A 23198-nucleotide genomic window follows, 5' to 3' on the forward strand; every position below is an offset into this window, starting at 1 on the left:
AGTCTTGTCACTTTCAGTCTAAGTACCCTTTTAGCAACATGTTAATTATTAATTGCTGCCGATCAACCTCTCTGGCACTGAAAATGAGGTAGCTATTTATCATGGCAGAAGGTGGCTATTGGCGTTCCACAAGAATCAATGCTGGGATCACTGTTGTTCACAATTTATATTAACGCTTTAGACTTTGGAATCAAAAACATAACTTCTAAATTTGCGGATGACACCAAATTGGGGGGGATACGCAATACTGAGGATGACTGCAACAAATTGCAGGAGGACATCAATAAACTTACAAAATGGGCATATAATTAGCAAATGAATTTCAACACAGATAAATGTGAAGTATTACATTTTGATAGGAAGAGTAGGAAGGTCACTTATTACTTGGAGGGTACGAGTCTATTTGGGGTCGAGGAACAAAGCTATCTCGGAGTACAAATACACAGATCACTAAAACTTGCAAGACAGGTTAGCAAGGCCACAAAAAAAGCAAACCAAGCACTGGGTTATTTCTCGAGGTATAGAATTGAAAAGTAAGTAAGTTATGCTAAACCTGTATCGAACCTTGCATACTGCATACAGTTCTGGTCGTTACATTATAAATAAGATATAGAGGCACTGGAGAGGGTGCAGAGATGATTTACAAGGATGATACCAAAAATGCAAGGGTATACATATCAAGAAAAGATGAGCAGGCTGGGTCTCTTTTCTCTTGAAAAAGGAAGGCTGAGGGGTGATCTAATTATGAAATATTTTTATAGAGTGGATACAGAAAGAATGTTTCCACTTGTGGCGAAGAGCATAACTAGAGGCCATCAATAGAAATTAGTCACCAAGATATCCAACAGGGAATTCAGAAGAAACGTCTTTACCCAAAGAGTGGTGAGAATGTGGAACTCGATACTGCAGAGAGTGGTTGAAGCGAATAGTATAGATACATTTAAGGGGAAGCTAGACAAGCATATGAGGAAGAAGGGAATAGAGGGTTATGCTGATAGATTTAGATGAGGAAAGATGGGAGGAGGCTCGCGTAGAGCATAAACGCAGCATGGACTAGTTGGGCCGAATGGCCTGTTTCTGTGTCATATATCCTATGTAATCCTATGCAATCTTATTACAATTGTGGAGTCTCATTCCTTCAGGATTTAATTGTTGTTGGAATTTTCAAAAAATGTAACATTTTAATTTTTTTGAACATTTCCTTTCTATCTTTTCTTTCTCCCTTAATCCAATATTTATTTCCGTCTCTTTATTTTTCTTTCTGTACTTAAGTTGGCATTAAATTCACCCAATCTTACGCACATTCACTTCTCTGTGATGTTTATTTCACAGCCCTTCTATATGATTGTTTAAGGAGATACACAGTTGGTTGTGGTGCTCACTCAGGTCCAAGATGCCATTTCCCTCACTGAGACCTTATAGGTCACACTTTCCGCATTTTGCCACGCAAACATTTTCAAAACCTAAACATGTAAGCGAAAGTTTAATTAATAGCAGACGCAGTTAGATGTCCTGCCACAGCAAAATCTCAGGCATTATTTATGATCTGGCAGGTGCACTAAAAGTAGCAACTTTCTGGGATTATTTTTCACTGGCGCTAGACAATAGTGCCAAGTAAGAGATGTGTAAATTTAATTGGCACAAAGCTGTGCTATAAACTGAAAATGATCACTAATAATATTTTGCTCTGGTTATAATTAGCCTATATTTTAATTGTTATACTTGTGGCACTATGTTACTACAATTGTGTTGAATAATTTTTAGTATTTCAGTAAGAAAAGTGATTGTTGACTTCTTCTAAAATGTCTCACTAGATAAATGCTTCATGTACTATGCGTGACTCTGAGGCACAGAAAACAGAAAGGTCCCCGGACTGGGTCTATGAACTATTGCTCAGTTATTTGAACAGCAATTGGCACAATAGAGAGAGAGTCCCTAAGGTAGGAAGCAGAAAAAAATTGGCCATGACTCCTGCTGCCAATTACTACACAGTGGTATATGCTGGAAGTCTGCACTTTTGGATGCTAGGTGAAGAGACAATTAACCTACGATAGCACCTATGGTCAAATAACCTGCTGTCACTCACTGCCAAGGCTCAAATGAAGACATCGCTGAGGTGCAAGTGAGCTGCATTCTCCTATGGAACCATACCCATCCTGGATCACTAACTTCAGGAGAATAGCAGAGGAAAACAATAGAATGAGAAATACATTTAAAAACGTTTTTGCCTTCCTTTGGCATTTTTAGTTTTTAACAAGACAAACTTCTCTCCTGTAAGCTCACTTTTAATACGAAGAGGAAAGATTATTTATGAGCTAATGTTTATAAATAATCCCACCTATTTCATATTAAGAATGAACTTACAGGTGAGAAGTTTGTTATTCTTAAATGGACGGAATGTGTTAAGGGCTGATTTTAACTTTTATACATCTCGCTTAATTTTCCTTTCCATTGAAGGCAATACTGAAATGAAGTAGTACAAATACTGGGTGGGGTGTATAAATAGTAGACGATCCACTACCACCCTTCTTACACAAGCAGCAAAAGATTTCTTTCATTTTTCAGTTTCAGAAACTAATGAATGAAAGAAATCAAAGAATGGCTCACACCCAGAAATAAACTGGCAGGCATTTCAGTCATCAAAGGTCCAGCATATGCTTGACTTGGAGGTTTGTCATGGGTGGTCAAGCTTTAGTTGTGTTGCATGGTCAGTTGATGGCTGCCAATGAGTGATGTCACAATACAATAGTGCTTTGCTAAAACTGCTACAAGTTGCAACCCTTTTCATTGTACAGTATTGTCGTATCTCACTAGTTATTCTGAAAGGAAAATCTGTTAACATTTACATAAGCTTGCATAGATTTTCACTTCAAGGTGACCATTAAAGGCATTCACAAGCCCCTAACAATGTTGTTCCTGAAATTCCACGGGGCATGAGGGGGTGTTGTCCTGCTATAACTTTGTTTTCAGTCATTTGAAACACCATTTCCCTGCGGCTACTCCTGGGCTTTTGAGTTACGATGGGAGATCAGTAGAACTCCCATCGAGTTTCAGGGTCAATATTTTATGTTTTCTAATTATTTGGTTTTAGCCACTAACATTTTTAACTTAGTTTTCCCTCGGCTGTTAATGTACTGATAAACCTTTCATTATCCATGACATAACAGGGGGGAAATATGGGCCCCTGTTTGCATTGCTTAATTAAGTTTAATAAGCAGAATTCATCAGGGTGTCCAAGGTTTAGTCTCCAATATTAGCTGATCCCAAATGGGCCTTATTTTGGAAGTTCCAATGGCCGGAATTTTCTGTACCTGGGCGGGTCGGGTGTGTGGTGCCCCTGCACCGTACTACAAACTCACACAAGGCATGCACTGCAGACACAGTCACTACGTGACCTTAACCTTTATTCCCAGGACCAAGGAGTGCTGACCCTGAGTGGGACCTCCCCTTTTATACCTGGAAACCCAGGTGAGGAGTGTCTCCCACAAGTTCACCCCCTGTGGTCAGGGTGTGCATTTCTAGGGTATAAGTCCAGTGTACAGGAGTTGCATGAAGGTTACAGTTACATGACGATTACCGTTGTATGATGGTTACATACATGACATCACCTCCCCCTTATGTCTTTTTGTGTCAAAGGTTAAGTCTTTCAGGTGGTCGACGCTCTCTCGTGGAGCGCTGCAGTTGTGGCTCTGGTGGCTGAGCCTCGGCATACGTCTCTGTCACCTGAAGTGATTCCGGCCTGTCCGGGCTGGCCGCAGGGACTGTGCATGCTGTGGATTGTCCTCGTTGCTTGTCCAATGGCAGTGGTGTGGGTGACATCTCATGCTCTTCTTCAGGTTCCTCCGTGTCTATGCTGAACCTTTTCTTTACTTGGTCCAAGTGTTTGCGGCATATCTGCCCATTGTTTAATCTGACCACTATGACCCTATTCCCTTCTTTGCCAATTACTGTGCCCTCAAGCCACTTGGGTCCCAAAGCATGGTTAAGAACAAATACCGGGTCATCTATTTCTATACACCTCCCCATTCAGGTTCGATCATAGAACTCGGTTTGGGACTGGCGCTTGCCCTCAACAATTTCTGCCAGGGCTGGGTGAATGAAGGACAGCTGCGTTTTAAGCGTACGTTTCATGAGGAGTTCCGCTGGCGGGACTCCCATGAGCGAGTGCGGGCAGGACTTGTAGGCCAGCAGGAGGCGCGATAGGCGGTACGGAAGGGAGGGTCCTTGGATGCGTAGCATACCCTGTTTTATGACTTGGACCGCACGTTCCACCTGGCCATTGGAAGCCGGCTTGAATGGCGCTGTCCGGACATGTTTGATACCATTGCCTGACATAAACTCCTGGAATTCATGGCTGGTGAAACACAGGCCATTGTCGCTGACCAGGATGTCTGGCAAGCCGTGGGCTTTGAAAACCATACGCAGACTCTCCATGGTGATGGATGTTGGCAGAAGTTTAAGATGATGGACTCGATTAATTTCAAGTATGCATCGACAACGATCAGGAACATTTTCCCCATGAACGGGCCCATATAATCTACATGAATACGTGACCATGGCCTGGTGGGCCAGGGCCACGGGCTGAGTGGGGCCTCCCTGGGGGCATTGCCCAGCTGGGCACACGTCGTGCACCTGGGAAGCCAGTGTTCTAGGTCTGAGTCAATCCCCAGCCACCATATATGTGACCGGGCACTGGCCTTCATTAACACGATGCCAGGATGCTCGCTGTGGAGTTCCCTGATGAACGCTTCCCTGCCTTTCTGGGGCATGACTACCCAGCTGCCCCATAGCAGGCAGTTGGCTTGGATGGAGAGCTCATCCATCCGCCTGTGAAATGGTCTGCCCTCCTCAGGGCATGCTCCGTGTGCGGGCGCCCAATCCCCAGTCAGGACACATTTCTTTATCATGGATAGGAGGGGGTCTCTGTTGGTCCAGAGTTTTATCTGGCAGGCTGTGATGGGGGAGCCTGCAGTGTCAAAAGCCACAAAGGCCATGACCATCTCAGCGCTTTGCTCCGCTGCCCTCTCGTTGGTGGCCAGTGGGAGCCTGCTGAGCGCGTCAGCGCAATTTTTGGTGCCTGGCCGGTGCTGTATGGTGTAGTCAAACGCAGCCAGCGTGAGAGCCCATCGCTGTATGCGAGCTGATGCATTGGCATTGACAGCCTTGCTGTCGGGCAACAGGGATGTTAACGGCTTGTGGTCCGTCTCTAGCTTGAACCGTCTACCGAAAAGGTACTGGTGCATCTTTTTCACACAGTAAACACAAGTGAGTGCTTCCTTTTCGACCATGCCGTATCCACGCTCTGCCTGGGAGAGTAACCTGGAGGCATAAGCCACCGGTTGGAGTCGGCCGTCATCATTACCCTGCGGCAACACACATCCAACCCCGTAGGATGATGCATGGCATGTTAAAACCATTTTTTTACAGTGGTCATACAAAGTCAACAGTTTGTTAGAACACAGCAGGTTCCTCGCCTTATTGAAAGCCCGTTCTTGACAGCCCCCCAAAAGCCATTCACAACCTTTACGCAGGAGCATGTGTAATGGCTCCAACGATGTGCTTAAGTTCGGCAGAAAGTTCCCGAAATAGTTCAAAATCCCCAGGAATGATCGCAACTCTGACGTGTTACCGAGCCTGGGCACCTGGCAGATCGCCTCCGTTTTTGATTCAGTGGGCCGGATCCCATCTGCGGCAACCCTCCTGCCCAAAAACTCGACCTCTGGGGCCAAAAACACACACTTGGCCTTTTTCAGCCGCAAGCCTACCCGGTCCAGTCGGCATAGCACCTCCTCCAGTTGTGGAGGTGTTCCGCAGTGTCTCAACCCGTTATAAGGATGTCGTCTTGGAATACGATTGTACAGGAGCTGCATGATTGTTACAGTTACATGAAGATTACCATTGCATGATGGTTACATACATGACAGGGTGCAGGCAGTCGCTGTGGCAGGTCACGACCCTGTTCATGATTCCATTCCTCTCCTGAGATCGACTTTCCATTAATGGCTCGTATTAAGGCAGCCTTGCGCATTACATGGTGCTATTAAATGGTGTGGGTCTGATGATGTCATCGATGACACGTCTACAGTCGGGATATTAACAGGAGCCATGATCACATTGCATTTGAAGGTACAGCTAGGATAGTGCAGGCACTGCATTGCACCATGGCAGTGGTACAAAGAGAGGCAAACATGACTGCACAGAGGCAGAGGGCTGCACCCAGATTCTCAGATTATTCCCTCCATATGCTTGTGGAGGGAGTGAGCGCACGCAGGGAGGTCCTCTTCCTCTCCGATGGGTGGAAGAGTCCTTCGCACAGAACAAAGGAGCCCAGCTCTAATTGCAGAAGATGTCAACAGCAGGGATAATTTGAGGAGGACCTGGCTGCAATGCCACAAACATTTCAATGAGCTCAATAGATCAAGAAAGGTGATTGCAAAGCCACACTCAACTTCATCCTGCTGTGCCTCCAATCACATCCCCATCACTCTGCCTTCCCAACCTTACTCCTGCACATCCTTACTCACACCAACATCCCTTGCACATCCACCCATCCCTCTCTCTCTATCTACATTATCACATCCCCATCTGACTAGCCACCCCTCACACTCACCAACCTAGTGCAATCATACCAACTAACAACACAAAAGGAGGCCACTTGGCATTGGCATGCCACTCCATCATAATCACCCTCTGAAGATGTAACCCATCCATTTCTTACACTTATTCCATCACTTTCACTCAACCTTGTCTTTCCATCCTTGCAGGAAAAGAAAGCCCATAAAAATAGGGAGAAGGAGAGAACTGGAGGTGGACCTCCATCATTGCCCACCTGAACAGCAATAGAGGAGATTGCCTTGGAAGTGACTGGAGTTGCAGAACAGGTGGAGGTAGGAGATGAAGAGAGGGGAACATCTCAGCCATCTGGTGACAGAATTACATCTCATACAGCCACAAAACATACAGCAACCACTCATATAGCGACTGATGTTGCAGCCAGTGATTGGTTAACATGTCTGTTATGTATGTAAGCCTGTAATTACCATGTCTGACCACCAGAGGGCTTATCCCCTGGAGTCCCAAAGGATGCCACAATCCCTTGGGAACACCTGTATATAAGGAGGCCTCACAGGCTGGAGAGACACTCTGAGATCTGCAATAAAGGGCGACGGTCACACTGCAGTACCTAGTCTGACTCTTTATCCAAGACATAACAACTGGCGACGAGATACAGAAGACAAATCCCAACGCAATAATGCAGAGAACTGTGGGCATCCTGGAGAAATTTTCGAGGGAGAAGATTGGGAAACCTTCGTGGCGCGACTTGACAAATACTTCATGGCCAACGAGCTGGAAGGAGAAGCGAACGGTGCCAAACGAAGGACGATCCTCCTCACCGTTTGCAGGGCATCAATGTATGGCCTCATGAAAAACCTGCTCTCTCCAGCGAAACCCACAGACAAGTCGTACAATGAGTTTTGCACACTGGTCCGGGAGCATCTAAACCCGAAGGAAAGCGTTCTGATGGTGTTCTATCGGTTTTACATATACAAGAGGTCTGAAGGCCAGGAAGTGCCGAGCTATGTCGCCGAGCTAAGGTGCCTTGCAGGACATTGCAAATTTAAAGGACACTTGGATCATATGCTCAGAGACTTCTATGTATTTGGCATTGGCCATGAAGTAATATTTCGCAAACTTTTGACTGCAGAGACCCCAACCTTGAGTATAGTCATAGCGATAGCCCAGGCGTTTATCTCCACCAGTGACAATACTAAACAAATTTCCCAGCAAACTAGTGCAACTGCAAGTACTGTGAATAAAATAACGTTGTTTTCGAATCAAAATGTACAGGCAGGAATTTTAGGCCTGTAGCTGCATGTCCGCAGATGACTCGGAGTCCGCCACCAAGGGTGGTGAATACAAGGCCATTAACACCTTGTTGGCGCTGCGGGGGTGATCATCGATTCCATTCATGTGGCTTCAAAGGATATGTTTGCAAGGGCTGTGGATAAATGGGACACCTCCAACGCATGTGCAGGCGAGCTACAAACCCTGCAAATTCTGCAAACCACCATGTAGCAGAGGAGGACAGAACCATGGTGGATCATGATGAACCAGAGCGTCAGACCGAGGAGGCAGAGGTATATGGGGTGCACACATTTAACACAAAGTGTCCCCTGATAATGCTGAAGGTTGAATTAAATGGGCTCCTGGTGGCCATGGAGCTGGACACAGGCGCAAGCCAGTCCATAATGAGTAAAAAGAAATTCGATAAGTTGTGATGCAACAAGGCTTCAAGGCCAGTCCTGACTCCCATTCGTACCAAACTCACAACGCACACAAAGGAACTGATTCCCGTAATCAGCAGTACTACCGTAAAGGTCTCCTACGCTGGAGCAGTGCAGGATTTACCATTCTGGGTGATACCGGGCCCCACGCTGCTCGGCAGGAGCTGGCTGGGAAAGATATGCTGGAACTGAGACGACGTCCGATTGCTTTCGTCTGTCGACGACACTTCATGTGCCCAGGTCCTAAGCAAGTTCCCATCGCTGTTCGAACCAGGCATCGGGAAGTTCCAAGGAGCAAAAGTGCCGATCCACTTGATTCCGAGGGCACAACCCATCCATCATAAGGTGAGAGAGGGTGGAGATCGAGCTGGACAGGCTGTAATGAGAGGGCATCATTTCGCCGATCGAATTCAATGAGTGGGCCAGACCAATCGTTCTAGTCCTCAAGGGAGACAGCACCGTCAGAATCTGTGATGATTACAAAGTAACTAGCAATCGTTTCTCGCTGCAGTATCAATATCCACTACCAAAGGCAGACGACATATTTGCGACGCTGCTGGGAGGGAAAATGTTCACGAAGCTGGACTTGACCTCGGCCTACATGATGCAGGAGCTGGAGGAATCTTCGAAAGGCCTCACCTGCATCAACACGCACAAAGGTCCTTCCATTTACAACAGATGCCCATTTGGGATTCGATCGGCTGCGGCGATATTCCAGAGGAACATGGAAAGCTTGCTGTAGTTGGTCCAGCGCACCTTGGTCTTCCAGGACAACATCTTGGTTACAGGTCGGGACACCGTCGAGCACCTGAAGGAGGTTCTTAGTCGGCTTAATCGTGTGGGGCTCAGGCTAAAACGCTCGAAGTGCATTTTTCTGGCGCCTGAAGTGGAGTTCCTGGGAGAAGAATCGTGGCGGATGGCATCAGGCCCACCGATTTGAAGACGGAGGCAATCAATAACGCACCGAGACCACGGAACGTGACGGAGCTGCGGTCGTTTCTAGGACTCCTGAACTATTTTTGTAACTTCTTACCGGGTCTTAGCACATTGTTAGAACCCCTGCACTCTCTACTGCGTAATGGAGATGAATGGCTATGGGGTAAAAGCCAAGAAAATGCCTTTGAGAAAGCTAGGAAACTGTTATGTTCAAACAAATTGCTTGTGTAGAACGATCCATGTAAACGTTTGATACTAGCATGTGATGCGTTGTCGTACGGGGTCGGTTGTGTATTGCAACAAGCTAATGAATTTGGGAAATTGCAATCGGTTGCTTATGCATCCAGAAGTTTGTCTAACACCAAGAGGACCTACAGTATGATCGAAAAAGAAGCGTTAGCGTGTGTTTACGAGGTAAAGAAAATGTATCAATTTCTGTTCAGGCTCAAATTTGAATTGAAAACCGACCATAAGCCGCTTATATCCCTCTTTTCTGAAAATAAGGGGATAAATATGAATGCATCGGCCCGCATCCAGAGATGGGCGCATATGTTTTTTTTTTTTTTTTTGCCATCTTTGCCATCCGCCACAGGCCAGGCACAGAAAATTGTGCCAATGCTCTTAGTAGGCTACCATTGACCACCACCGGCTGGAGATGGCACAGCCTGCAGATTTAGTTAAGGTAATGGAAGCATTCGAGAGTGAGCAATCACCTGTTACCACCTGACAGATTAGAACCTGGACATATAAACATAGAAACATAGAAAAATAGGTGCAGGAGTAGGCCATTTGGCCCTTCAAGCATGCACCACCATTCAATAAGATTATGGCTGATTATTCACCTCAGTACCCCTTTCCTGCTTTCTCTCCATACCGCTTGGTCCCTTTAGCTGTAAGGGCCATATACAACTTCCTCATGAATATATCTAATGAACTTGCATCAACAACTCTCTGTGAAAGAGAATTCCACAGGTTAACAACTCTCTGAGTGAAGAAGTTTCTCCTCATTTCGGTCCTAAGTGGCTTACCCCTTATCCTTAGACTGTGACCCTTGGTTCTGGACTCCCCCAACATCGGGAACATTCGTCCTGCATCTAATCTGTCCAGTCCCGGAAGAATTTTATATGTTTCTATGAGATCCCTCTCATTCTTCTAAACTCCAGTGAATACAGGCCCAGTTGATCCAGTCTCTCCTCATATGTCAGTTCTGCCATCCCAGGAATCAGTCTGGTGAACCTTCGCTGCACTCCCTCAACAGCAAGAATGTCCTTCCTCAGATTAGGAGACCAAAATTGAACACAATGTTCCAAGTGAGGCCTCACCAAGGCCCTGCACAGCTGCAGCAAGACCTCCCTGCTCCTATACTCAAATCCCCTAGCTATGAAGGCCAACATGCCATTTGCCTTCTTTACCGCCTGCTGCACCTGCATGCCAACTTTCAATGACTGATTTACCATGACACCCAGGTCTCGTTGCACCTCCCCTTTTCCTAATCTGCTACCATTCAGATAATATTCTGCCTTCATGTTTTTGCCACCAAAGTGGATAACCTCGCATTAATCCACGTTATACTGCATCTGCCATGCATTTACCCACTCACCTAACCTGTCCAAGTCACCCTGCAGACGCTTAGCATCCTCCTCATAGCTCATATCACCACCCAGCTAGTGTCATCTACAAACTTGGAGATATTACTCTCAATTCCTTCACCTAAATCATTGATGTATATTGTAAATAGTTGTAGTCCCAGCACTGAGCCTGTGGCACCCCACTAATCACTGCCTGCCATTCTGAAAAGGATCCATTCATCCCGACTCTCTGCTTCCTGTCTGCCAACCAGTTCTCGATCCATGTCAATACATTACCCCCAATAGCATGTGTTTTAATTTTGCACACCAATCTCTTGTGTGGGACCACATCCACTGGTTCTTCCTTGTCCACTCTACTAGTTACATCCTCGAACATTCCAAAAGATTTGTCAAGCATGATTTCCCTTTCATAAATCCATGCTGACTTGGACCAATCCTGTCACTGCCTTCCAAATGCGCTGCTATTTCATCTTTAGTAATTGTTTCCAACATTTTCCCTACTACTGATGTTAACCTAACCGGCCTCTAATTCCCCGTTTTCTCTCTCCCTCCTTTTTAAAAAAGTGGTGTTACATTAGCTACCCTCCAGTCTCTAGGAACTGATCCAGAATCGATAGACTGTTGGAAAATGATCACTAATGCATCCACTATTTCTCGGGCCACTTCTTTAAGTACTTGGGATGCAGACTATCAGGCCCTGGGGATTTATCAGCCTTCAATCCCATCAATTTCCCTAACACAATTTCCTGACTAATAAGGATTTCCTTCAGTTCCTCCTTCTCACTAGACCCTCGGTCCCCTCATGTTTCCAAAAGGTTATTTGTGTCTTCCTTCGTGAAGACAGAACCAAAGGATTTGTTCAATTGGTCTGCCATTTATTTGTTCCACATTATAAATTCACCTGATTCTGACTGCAAGGGACCTACGTTTGCCTTCACTAATTTTTTTCTCTTCACATATCGATAGAAGCTTTTGCAGTCAGTTTTTATGTCCCCAGCAAGCTTCCTCTCATACTTTATTTTGCCCTCCTAATTAAACCCTTTGTCCTCCTCTACTGAATTCTAAATTTCTCCCATTCCTCAGGTTTGCTGCTTTTTCTGGCCAATTTATATGCCTCTTCTTTGGATTTAACACGATCCCTAATTTCCCTTGTTAGCCACGGTTGAGCCACCTTCCCCATTTTACTTTTACTCTAAACAGGGATGTACAATTGTTGAAGTTCATCCATGTGCTCTTTAAGTGTTTGCCATTGCCTATCCACCATCAACCCTTTAAGTATCATTCGGCAACCTATTCTAGCCAATTCACATCTCATACCATCGAAGTTGCCTTTCCTTAAGTTCAGGACCCTAGTCTCTGATTTAACTATGTCACTCTCCATCTTAATAAAGAATTCTACCATATTATGGTCACTCTTCCCCAAGGGGTCTAACACAACAAGATTGCTAATTCGTCCTTTTTCGTTACTCATCACCCAGTCTAGGATGGCCAGCCCTCTAGTTCGTTCCTCGACATATTGGTCTAGAAAACCATCCCTTATTAACACTCCAGGAAATCCTCCTCCACCGTACTGCTACCAGTTTGGTTAGCCCAATCTATATGCAGATTAAAGTCGCCCATGATAACTGCTGTACCTTTATTGCACGCATCTTGTTTGATGCTGTCCCCAACCTCACTATTATGGTTTGGTGGTCTGTACACAACTCCCACTAACGTTTTCTGCCTTTGGTATTCCGCAGCTCTACCCATACAGATTCCACATCATCCAAGCTAATGTCCTTCCTTACTATTGTGTTAATTTCTTCTCTAACAAGCAATACCACCCCACCTCCTTTTCCTTTCTGTCTATCCTTCCTGAATGTTGAATACCCCTGGATGTTGAGTTCCCAGCATTGATCAGCTTGGAGCCATGTCTCCGTAATCCCAATTTTATCATATTCGTTAATAGCTGCTTGCACAGTTAATTTGTTCACCTTATTACGAATATTCCTCGCATTGAGGCACAGAGCCTTCATGCTTGTCTTTTTAATACACTTTGTCTCTTTAGACTTTTGCTGTAATGTGGCCCTTTTTGATTTTTGCCTTGGGTTTCTCTGCCCTCCACTTTTACTTTTCTTCTTTCTATCTTTAGCTTCTGCCCTCTGTCTCCCTGCATAGGTTCCCATCCCCCTGCCATATTAGTTTAACCCCTCCCCAACAGCACTAGCAAACACTCCCCCTAGGACATTGGTTCCGGTCCTGCCCTGGTGCAGACCGTCCGGTTTGTACTCATCTCACCTCCTCCAGAACCGATTCCAATGTCCCAGTAATTTGAATCCTTCCCTCCTGCACCACTCCGCAAGCCAAGTATTCATCTTAGCTACGCTGCAGTTTCTAATCTGACTAGCAAGTGGCACTGGTAGCAATCCTGAGATTACTACCTTTGAGGTGCTGCTTTTTAATTTAACTCCTTGCTCCCTAAATTCAGCTTGTAGGGCCTCATCCCGTTTTTTTACCTATATCGTTGGTATCGAAATGCACCACAACAACTGGCTGTTTGCCCTTCCCCTCCATAATGTCCTGCAGCTGCTCTGAGACATCCTTGACCCTTGCACCAGGGAGGCAACATACTATCCTGGAGTCTCGGTTGCAGCCGCAGAAACACCTATCTATTCCCCTTACAATAGAATCCCTTACCACTATAGCTCTCCCACTCTTCTTCCTGCCCTCCTGTGCAGCAGAGCAACCCATGGTGCCATGAACTTGGCTGCTGCTGCCTTCCCCTGATGAGTCATCCCCCCAACAGTACCCACAATGGTGTATCTGTTTTGGAGGGGGATGACCGCAGGGGAACCCTGCACTACCTTTGTTCCATTGCTCTGCCTGATGGTCACCCATTCTTTATCTGCCTGAGGAATCTTTGCCTGCGGTGTGATCAGATCACTAAACATGCTATTCACGACATGCTCAGATTCGCGGATGCACCAGAGTGAATCCATGCGCAGCTCCAGTGCCGCAATGCGGTCTGTCAGGAGCTGCAGCAAGACACACTTCCTGCACATTTAGTCGTCAGGGACACTGGAAGCATCCCTGACTTCCCACATAGCAGAGGAGGAGCATGAGACGTGTCTGAGCTTTCCTGCCATGACTTAACCCTCAGATTAACTTAATTTGGCAACAATGTCAAAGGTTACCTACTGATAAGGAAATTAAAAAGAAGATAAAAAAGATTAAGTACTTACCAATCCAGCAGCCAATCACTTACACGCTTGGCTGTGATGTCACCCTTAAATTTCTTTCTACTTCTTTGTTTACCTTCTGACCCTGCACCTGCACCGGCTGGCTCCTCCGACTCCCGCTGGCTGCTCCTCGACAGTCGCGCGCTTTTATGGGCCGCTCCTCCAACTCCCGCTGGCTGCTCCACGACAGTTGCGCCCTTTTACGAGCCACTTGTCCAACTCCCACAAGCCAAGACCCTTTACTGTCCGTAGTAAAAAACTATGTGCTCCACGGGAGTTGGTCCCGTTAGAGTTGCAGGATGAAATAAAGCCGTAACAGCGGCGCAAAGATGAAATGTCTATACAGGCAGACTGCCTCCTATGGGGCAAACAGGTAGTTGTGCCAAAAAAGGGCAGGGACACTTTCATTCGTGATCTCCACAGTACCCACCCAGGCATTGTAATGATGAACGCGATAGCCAGATCCCACGTATGGTGGCCCGGTATCGATGCAGACTTAGAGTCCTGTGTGCACAAATATAATACATGTTCCCAGTTAAGCTATGCACCCAGGGATGCGCCACAAAGTTTATGGTCTTGGCCCTCCAAACCGTGCTCTCGGGTACATGTCGACTATGCCGGCCCATTCTTGGGAAGAATGTTTTTAGTGGTTGTAGATGCGTACTCCAAATGGATTGAATGTGTGATAATGTCGACAAGCACGTCCGCTGCCACCATTGAAAGCCTACGGGCCATGTTTGCCATGCACGGCCTGCCAGATGTCCTTGTACGTGACAATGGGCCGTGCTTTACCAGTGCCGAATTCAAGGAATTCATGACCCGCAATGGGGGTCAAGCATGTCACGTCTGCCCCGTTTAAGCCAGTGTCCAATGGTCAGGCAGAACGGGCAGTTCAAACAATGAAGCAGAGCTTGAAAAGGGTAACTGAAGGCTCACTGCAGACTCGCTTATCCCAAGTCCTCCTTAGTTACCGCACAAGACCCCACTCGCTCACCAGGATCCCTCCCACTGAACTGCTCATGAAAAGGGCACTTAAGACAAGGCTCTCGTTAGTCCACCCTGATCTACACAAACAGGTAGAGAGCAGGCGGCTTCAACAGAATACATATCATGACCGCGCAAATGTGTCATGCAAAATTGAAGTAAATGATCCTGTATTTGTGTTGAACTATGGACAAGGTCCCAAGTGGATTGCTGGCACTGTTTTGGCCAAAGTAGGGAGTAGGGTGTTTGTCGTCAAACTCGCAAACCTGCAGGAAACACTTGGACCAAACCAAACTCAGATTTATGGACTATCCAGAACAACCCACAATAGACTCTACCTTTTTCGACCCTCCAACACACACACACAAGTGGCAACCGACACAGCAGTTGACTACGAAGCAGAACCATTCACTCGCAGCAGCCCAGCAAGGCTCACCACCCCCAGCCTTCCAGCAAGGCCAGCTGCGCAGCAGCCCAGCAAAGGCCCAACAAACGACTCACCAGTACCAGCATTTGCACCGAGACGATCAACCAGATCGACTCACATTGTAAATAGTTACACTATTGACTTTGGGGGGAGTGTTGTTATGTATGTAAACCTGTAATTACCATGTCTGACCACCAAAGTGCTTATCCTCTGGAGACCCAAGGAATCCCACAATCCCTTGAGAGCACCTGTATATAAGGAGGCATCACAGGCTGGAGAGGCACTCTGAGATCTGCAATAAAGGACTACTGTCACATTTACTTTGAGCTTGTAATATCTAGTCTGACTCTTTATCCAAGATATAACAATGTCCATAATGGTATTTGTACCCATTCTTGATAAGATATATCGAACTCATCTCTTTACTCTCCCACAGGTCCATCAAGAGCACCACCTCCTGCCTCCCCCACAATCCAAGAGGAAGAGCAAGATGACTCCTCAGAGGAGCCTCTAGCCTCTGAAGGCACATCGTCACCAGACATAAGTGCACTCAGCATCAGCGCAGATGCATACACTTCGGTGGGTCCAATGCGAGATAGAGTAGTGTTGTTAATTGGTGTCTCACAACTCACAAGTAAGCAAAAGCAGATGGTGGAGACAGGGACAGCAGTGGAGACTCCTTGCCAGAGGGCACAGGTCACTCCCAGCTCGGCTCAGCTGCATGCAGATGCTGATCCTCGAGGGCCATCCAGAAAGAGGGTGATCCTGGAGGTGCAACAAGAGGTGCAGGATGCGCTGCAGGTTTTACAAGTATGACATCTGTAAATGTCTGCAGAGAATGGAGGAGTCCATCTCCAACATGAGCAAGCGATGGCGACTATCGGCTCTTCCATGGAAAGGTTGGCCACCTGCATGGAGCAGTTAATGTGTCACTCACAGAGCACATGGTCTCCAGGAGAAGAGATGACTATCTAGATAATAGATGGCTATCGATGGAGAACAAATAGACCATCATTCAAGAAGGGATGTCAATGTAGAAGAGGGTCCTCATAGCCCTACTCCAGCTGCTTGCTAGCAGGGAATTATACCAGTGCCCAAACGTGCTCAAGGGAAAGGTGCGTGGGGGCGGGATGACAGCGGGTTCCTGACTCACTCCAAGGTTTTGCAAATTTCTGTCCCATCCCACCTCCAATCGTGCCCGAAAGCACCCCTGAAAATTCCAGCCAATCTGTCTCAGTACCCCTCGACTAGGGAGAGAAATAATTATTCTGATTGTAATCTAATGTACCCATGCTGAACGTAGATATCAATGAGGAAACATGTGAGCCTTAACTCTGATGCCCTCTGTTATACATGTAGAATTATATTTACTCTGTACAGCTACCAGAGGGCTCATCCTCTGGAGTCCCAAGGGAGCCCTAGTCCCTTAGGAGCACAGGTATTTAAGAAGGCTTCACAGGTTGAGAAGCACTCTGGAGACCTGCAGTAAAAGATTGTCACACTTTACTTTGAGCTCACAGTGTTCAGTCTGACTCTTTCGCCAGACACAACAATTGGCGACGAGATACAGATAGCGAGCCCACAGATGCAGAGAACAGTGGGAATCCTGGAGAAATTTTTGGAGGGAGATGATTGGGAAACTTTTGTGGAGCGACTCGACCAATACTTCATGGCCAACGAGCGAGATGGGGAAGAGAGCGATGCCAAACGAAGGGCGATCCTCTTCACCGTCTGTGGGGCACCAACGTAAGGCCTCATGAGGAATTTGCTCACTCCAGCGAAGCCCACGGAGAAATCGTAAGACGATTTGTGCACACTGGTCCGAGAGCATTTGAACCCGAAGGAAAGCATTCTGATGGCGAGATACCAGTTCGACACCGACAAAAGGTCTGAAGTCGAGTTATGTTGCCGCGCTAAGATGCCTTGCAGGACATTGCGAATTTGAAGGACATTTGGAACCCATGCTCACAGACTTTTTCATACTTGGCATTGGCCACAAAACCATACTTTGCAAACTTTTGACTGTAGAGACCCCAACCTTGAGTAAGGCCATAGCGATAGCCCAGGCGTTCATTGCCACCAGTGACAATACGAAGCAAATCTCTCAGCACACAAGTGTTGCTACAAGTACTGTGAACAAAGTGATGTTGTTTTTGAATTGTAACGTACAGGGCAGGTCACACATACCTACAGCTGCACATCTGCAGATGACTCAGAGTCCACCATCAAAGGTAATGAATGCAAGGCCATTAACACCTTGTTGGCGCTGCAGGGGTGATCATCGTTTCCATTCATGCCGATTCAAAGGGTACGTTTGCAAGGGCTGTGGAACAATGGGACATCTCCAACGAGTTTGCAGGTGAGCTGCAAAGACCATTAAACCTGCAAACCATCATGTTGCAGATGAGGACAGATCCACAGAGGATCACGACGAACCAGAGCCTCAGATCGAGAAGGCAGAGGTACATGGGTGCATACATTCACCACGAATTTTCCCCCGATAATGCTGAATGTTGAACTAAATGGACTCCTGGTGTCAATGGAGCTGGACACGGGCGCGAGCCAGTCCATCATGGTCAAAAAAACTTTCGAAAGATTGTGGTGCAACAAGGCCTCAAGGCCAGTCTTAACTCCAGTTCGCACGAAACTAAGAAGTCACGCTAAAGATCGGATTCCTGTAACCGACAGTGCTACTGTAAAGGTCTCCTACGATGGAGCGGTGCACAAGCTACCATTCTGGGTGGTACCGGGTGATGGTTCCATGCTGCTCGGCAGGAACTGGCTGGGAAAGATACGCTGAAACTGGGAGAACATCCGAACGCTATCACCCGCTGACGACACTTCGTGTGCCCAGGTCTTCAACAAATTTCCTTCGCTGTTTGAACCAGGCATCGGGAAACTCCAAGAAGCAAAAGTGCAGATCCATCTAATTCTGGGGGAGTGACCCATCCATCACAAGGCAACAGCAGTACAGTACATGATGAGAGAAAGGGTAGAGATCGAGCTAGACCGGCTGCAAAGAGAGTGCATCATTTCACCCATTGAGTTCAGCAAGTGGGCCAGTCCTATTGTCACAGTCCTCAAGGGAAACGGCACCATCAGAATCTGTGGCGATTACAAAGTAACTATCAATCATTTCTCCCTGCAGGACCAATACCCAATACCAAAGGCCGACGACCTCTTTGCAACGCTGGCGGGAGAAAAGACGTTTACGAAGCTGGATCTGACTTCAGCCTAAATGACGCAGGAACTGGAGGAATCATCGAAGGCCCTCACCTGCATCAACACGCACAAAGGTCTTTTTGTTTATAACAGATGCCCGTTTGGAATCCGATCAGCGGCGATGATATTCCAGAGAAACATGGAAAGTTTACTGAAGCCGGTCCTGCACACCGTGCTCTTCCAGGACGACATCTTGTTCACAGGTTGGAACACAGTCGAGCATCTGCATAACCTGGAAGAGGTTCTTAGTCAACTCAACCACGTGGGGCTCAGGTTAAAATGCTCGAAGTGCGTTTTCCTGGCGCCTGCAGTGGCGTTCTTGGGAAGGAGGATTGCGGCGGACGGAATCAGGGCCACCAATGCGAAGACGGAGGCAATCGTGAATGCACCGAGGCCAAAGAACATGATGCAGCTGTGGTCGTTTCTAGGACTCTTGAATTACTTTGGTAACTTCTTATTGGGTCTCAGCACACTGCTAGAACCACTACATGTCTTACTATGAAAAGGGGGCGAATGGGTTTGGGGCAAAAGCCAAGAAAATGCCTTTGTAAAAGCGAGAAAATTGTTATGCTCAAAAAAATTGCTTGTGTTGTATGATCCATGTAAGTGTTTGCTACTAGCATGTGATGTGTCGTCATATGGCGTCGGGTGTGTTTTGCAACAAGCTAATGATTTCGGGAAACTACAACCGGTTGTTTATGCATCCAGGAGTCTGTCTAAAGCTGAGAGAGTCGACAGCATGATTGAAAAAGCAGCGTTAGCGTGTGTCTATGGGGTAAAGAAAATGCATCAATACCTGTTTAGGCTAAAATTCTAATTGGAAACTGACCATAAACCACTTATATCCCTGTTTTCTGAGAGTAAAGGGATAAATACCAACGCATTGGCCTGCATCCAGAGATGGGCACTCACGTTGTCCGCATTCAACTACACCATCCGCCACAGGTCAGGCACAGAAAACTGCGCCGATGCTCTCAGTTGGCTGCCTTTGCCCAACATGGGGGTGGAAATGGCGCATCTCGCAGATCTAGCCATGGTTATGGAAGCATTTGAGAGTGAGCAATCGCCCGTCACTCCCCGGCAGATCAAAACCTGGACAAGCCAGGACCCCTTATTATCTCTAGTCAAAAGCTGTGTGCTTCACGGGAGCTGGTCCAGTGTCCCAGTGGAAATGCAGGAAGAGATAAAGCCGTTTCAGCGGCGCAAAGATGAAATGTCTATACAGGCAGACTGCCTTCTGTGGGGCAATCGAGTAGTGGTCCCCAAGAAGGGCAGAGACACCTTCATCAATGACCTCCATAGTACCCACCCAGGCATCGTAATGATGAAAGCAATAGCCAGATCTCACGTGTGGTGGCCCGATGTCGATGCGGACTTAGAGTGCTGCTTTCACAGATGTAATATATGCTCGCAGTTAAGCAATGTACCCAGGAGAGGCGCCGCGAAGTTTATGGTCTTGGCCCTCCAAACCATGGTCTAAGGTACATGCCGACTATGCAGGCCCGTTCTTGGGTAAAATGTTCCTTGTGGTTGTAGTCGCGTACTCCAAGTGGATTGAATGTGAGATAATGTCGGCTAGCACGTCCGCTGCCTCTACTGAAAGCCTGCGGGCCATGTTTGCCACTCACGGCTTACCCGATGTCCTGGTGAGTGACAACGGGCCATGTTTTACCAGTACTGAGTGCAGAGAATTCATGACCCGTAACGGGATCAAACATGTCACATCTGCCCCGTTTAAACCAGCATCCAATGGTCAGGCAGAGAGAGTAGTGCAAACCATCAAACAAGGCTTGAAGAGGGTAACTGAAGGCTCACTGCAGACTCGCCTACCCCGCGTTCTGCTTAGCTACTGCATAAGACCCCACTCACTCACTGGGATCCCACCTGCTGAACTGCTCGTGAAAAGAGCACTTAAGACAAGGCTCTCGTTAGTTCACCCTGATCTACATGAACAGGTAGAGAGCAGGCGGCCTCAACAAAGTGCATACTATGATAACGCAAATGTGTCATGTGAGATTGAAATCAATGATCCTGTATTTGCATTAAATTATGGACAAGGTCCCAAGTGGATTCCCGGCACTGTCGTGATCAAAGACGGGAGCAGGGTGTTTTGGGTCAAACTTCCAAATGGATTCATTCACCAGAAACAGTTGGACCAAATCAAACTCAGATTCACGGACTATCCTGAGCAACCCACCTTGGACCCTATCTTTTTTGATCCCCCAACATACACACCAGTGGCAACCGGCACCATGGTTGACCACGAAGCAGAACCCATCATCCACAGCAGCCCTGCAGTGCCCAACACATCAGGCAGCCCAGCAAGGCCAGCTGTACAGCAGCCCAGTGAGGGCCCAATAAATGATTCAACAACACCAGCTTTCACACCGAGACGATCAACCAGGGCAAGAAGGGCCCCAGATCGACTCAGATTGTAAATAGTTACACTATTGATTTTGGTGGGTGGGGAGTGTTGTTATATATGTGGACTTGTATTTACTCTGTACAGCCACCAGAGGGCTCATCCCCTGGAGTCCCTGGAGTCACTTTACTTTGAGCTCACAGTGTTCAGTCTGACTCTTTCTCCATACACAACAACTGCCGACGAGATACAGATAGCGAATTCAAAGATTCAGAGAACAGTGGGCATCCTGGAGAAATTTTCGGAGGGAGATGATTGGGAAACTTTTGTGGAGCGACTCGACCAATACTTCATGGCCAATGAGCTAGATGGGGAAGAGAGCACTGTCAAACGTAGAGCGACCCTCCTCACCGTCTGTGGGGCACCAACGTATGGCCTCATGAGGAATCTGCTCACTCCAGTGAAACCTAAGGTCACACTTTACTTTGAGCTCACAGTGTTTAGTCTGACTCTTTCTCCATAGACAACACTTAGAATAAGGGGCTGCCCATTTAAAGCAGAGATGAGGAGAAATTTCTTCTCTCAGAGGATTGCAAATCTGTGGAATTCGCTGCCTCAGAGAGCTGTGGAAGCTGGGACACTGAATAAATTTAAGACAGAAATAGACAGTTTCTTAAACGATAAGGTGATAAGGGGTTATGGGGAGCGGGCAGGGAAGTGGAGCTGAGTCCATGATTCGATCAGCCATGATCTTATTGATTGGTGGAGCAGGCTCGAGGGGCCTTATGGCCTACTCCTGTTCCTATTTCTTATATTCTTATGTTCTTATGTAAAGAGTGGAAGCAAGTCTTCCTCAATTCTGAGGGACTGCCTATGATGATGATGGCTTGGTGCAGTGTGTTAAGTAAATAGTAATGTACAACAAGCAAAACTTGGCTTTCCTTTTTCACATTTTCACATCCCTGTACCCAAATGCCTATCATTTTATAAATATTGAGAAGAGCCATAACACTGAAGCCTAGGGGCTGCTACTATTTACAGCCTTCCAGTTCAAAAAATGCACTAATCACAAAATATCTAAATCCCTAATGCTCTTTACCCATCTACTCCTTTTACCTGTTTACCATTTAGTATCTATATCCTCTGCTCTTCACAATAATTTATGCTCCCTATTTTTGTGTGGTTTGTAAATGCTGATATTACACCCCCTTGTACCCAAGTGTAGATCAGTTTTATAAATATTGAGAAGAGCATGGTACTAACAAGCCTGGGGACTGCCACTATTTAAATCCCTCAAGTCCGAAAAGCATCCACGAACCGCGTTTCTCTATTTTCTGCCCTTTTAACTATCATTAATTAGCAATCTTGTTGTGCGAGGCCTCTTGGGGAAGTGTGACCATAATATGGTAGAATTCTTCATTAAGATGGAGAGTGACACAGTTAACACAGAGACTAGAGTCCTGAACTTAAAGAAAGGTAATTTCAACGGCATGAGACGTGAATTGCCTAGGATAGACTGGCGAATGATACTTAAAGGGTTGACAGTGGATAGGCAATGGCAGACATTTAAAGATCACATGGATGAACTTCAACAATTGTACATCCCTGTCTGGCGTAAAAATAAAACGGGGAAGGTGGCTCAACCGTGGCTTACAAGGGGAATTAGGGATAGTGTTAAATCCAAGGAAGAGGCATATAAATTGGCCAAAAAAAGCAGCAAATCTGAGGACTGGGAGAAATTTAGAATTCAGCAGAGGAGGACAAAGGGTTTAATTAGGAGGGGGAAAATAGAAATGAGAGAAAGCTTGCAGGAAACATATAAACTGACTGCAAAAGCATCTACAGATACGTGAAGAGAAAAAATTTAGTGAAGACAAATATACATCTCTTACAGTCAGAATCAGGTGAAGTCATAATGGGGAACAAAGAAATGGCAGACCAATTGAACAAATACTTTGGTTCTGTCTTCACTAAGGAAGACGCAAATAACCTTCCGTAAATACGAGGGGAATGAAGGTCCAGCGAGAAGGAGGAAATAAAGGAAATCCTTGTTAGTCAGCAAATTGTGTTAAAGAAATTGATGGGATTGAAGGCTGATAAATCCCCAGGGCCTGAAAGTCTGCATCCCAGAGTACTTAAGGAACTGGCTCCAGAAATAGTGGATGCTTTGGTGGT

The sequence above is a fragment of the Pristiophorus japonicus genome, chromosome 5, assembly GCF_044704955.1.
Source record: "Pristiophorus japonicus isolate sPriJap1 chromosome 5, sPriJap1.hap1, whole genome shotgun sequence".
Lineage (NCBI taxonomy): Eukaryota > Metazoa > Chordata > Chondrichthyes > Pristiophoridae > Pristiophorus > Pristiophorus japonicus.